At 41.2% G+C, this 2259-nt stretch overlaps 1 non-coding gene across 1 annotated transcript; it reads left to right on the top strand.

Annotated features, from left to right (window-relative positions):
* The first annotated feature begins 1971 nt into the window (after positions 1-1971).
* TRNAR-CCU (transfer RNA arginine (anticodon CCU)) lies at positions 1972-2044 on the top strand. Its single transcript has one exon. It is a non-coding gene; the product is annotated as a tRNA-Arg (tRNA).
* The last annotated feature ends 215 nt before the right edge of the window (positions 2045-2259 follow it).

Consider the following 2259-nt stretch of genomic DNA (forward strand, 5'->3'; position numbering starts at 1 on the left):
TAAAATTGCCTAATCAGTATTGTCATTATCAGAGCTCAGTCATTCACTCACTCACTCACTCACTCGCTCACTCACGTCTTCAGACGATGATTCAAAACCTTTTCAATATCCTTGGTGTAGTAGATTTTCGTAAAATGGACGGTATTCTGGTCCTAGTGCCGGAGGCACTGACTTCAACAGGGATATCAAATCATTGTACTTATCATTTGGTACAGGCAGGATGGCCATGTACAGAGATTTGGTGTCTGGCAATGAGATCTTGTGAATTTTTCTTGTTGTTTTTTTTTGTTTTTTTTTCATTCTAGAGCTCTAAACTCCTCGCTAAATTCTTCTTTAAATAGCACATGACAAATGGATGCTGTTTTGTGACTGGATTCCTGTTCACATATTTTTTCTTAATAGTCATTTGGCGATTCAGATGGTGTTTTCCAGTTGCCTCGTGAACAACATGAAGTTTTTCACCCTTTCTTCCTGCACTTCTGGCAATAGTCTTTCAGTCAGTCAGCCATTTCACTTTTCTTACTATTTATTGCTCTGTATTAATGGCCGAATAAATTAGTCCACATTCCATTTCCCTACGACCAACAACCATCAATTTTAAAATCAGTGGTTTCTAGAGAAGGTATTTCTTGAACAGCGGTCAAGCACATTGCATAAACAAATTTGTTTAGATTTTGTCCTCCACAACGATTACTGAAACAGGAAATTTGCTTCACCATTACAGGAAGAGATTTGAAATACTGGTACAGACAGCTTCCTATACCACCGTTTCCTCCATTTCCGACCACATGAAACAATTTCCCTGTTTTCATTTTAAGCCATACACTGTAAATTTAAAATGTCTAGTCGTTGCTTATAAACCAAAACATTGTTGGTAGGATCAGTTGGAGCCAAAAAACCCGCTGGAGATCGAAGTTGCAGCTTAGAAAAGTCCCTTTTGAGGTGTGTGCGCTTGCTCCTTGTCTTGTTTCTTCTCCTCTCAAGCCCTACCTTTTGCTAAAAGGTGAGAGTCATAAGTAGCTGTAATTTCATCTGTATTGACCCCAAGGGTATTGTAGGCCATGCACCAGGCATAGACGACACTTTTTTGGGGGGATGATGAAAAATAAGATGATACTCCTCTGTAAATATCTGCATTACCGTTTCAGGAATATTTTCTGTGCGTGCTGATTTGTACAGGGTGTACATTAGTGTGATATTAGGTGACGAACATTCTTTTTTGTCCAAGAGCGGCAATAGTGGAATTTAACAGCTGCATGAAAGATCAGCGTCAAGACAAGTTCAGAAGGAAGTGTTAATGAAAGGTTACAGATGCAGAAATACTGAGCCAACTGAACCTATAGAAGAACAGAAATATGTTTAGCATGATGTCTGTTTTTAAATATGTAAAACATTACTCACTATCCACTTTAACAAAAGTTACAAGGTATTAAGAGGTAATTTTGTGTGTTTCCTATTAGTGAATGAATATAAAAATTCGTAATCCGTTTACCCTCCAGGATCGGTTTTTCCCTCGGACTCAGCGAGGGATCCAACCTCTACCGCCTCAAGGGCAGTGTGCTGGAGCTTCAGACTTTGGGTCGGGGTTACAACTGGGGAGAATAACCAGTACCTCGCCCAGGCGGCCTTACCTGCTATGCTGAACAGGGGCCTTGTGGAGGGATGGGAAGATTGGACAGGCAAGGAATAGGGAAGGAAGCGGCAGTGGCCTTAAGTTAGGTACCATCCCGGCATTTTCCAGGAGGAGAAGTGGGAAACCACGGAAAACAACTTTCAGGATGGCTGAGGTGGGAATCGAACCCACCTATACTCAGTTGACCTCCCGAGGCTGAGTGGACCCCCGTTCCAACCCTCGTACCACTTTTCAAATTTCGTGGCTGAGCCGGGAATCGAACCCGGGCCTCCGGGGGTGGCAGCTATTCACGGCTTATCATTGTTTATTACCACCCACAGGTCTGAAGGCATTGGGAAGCTCCTGTGGCCTAATGGATAAGGCATCGGTCTCCTAAACCGGGGATTGTGGGTTCGAGTCCCACCAGGGGTAGCGTATTTTTATTATAATTTTTAATATTTATTGCTTCCTTTATTTTAAGGCTGTCACATTGACAGAGCTTAACATAACACATACAATATGTAACAATATATATTTTAAAAATAATTTAAATTGGAATGACGTTTTGAGAATATAATTTTGGTAAATATATCAGGAAATTCTGCCTTTATGGTGTAGTGCTTAGTGTGATTTGCTGCCAATCCAGA

Source organism: Anabrus simplex, chromosome 4, assembly GCF_040414725.1.
Source record: "Anabrus simplex isolate iqAnaSimp1 chromosome 4, ASM4041472v1, whole genome shotgun sequence".
Classification (NCBI taxonomy): Eukaryota; Metazoa; Arthropoda; class Insecta; order Orthoptera; family Tettigoniidae; genus Anabrus; species Anabrus simplex.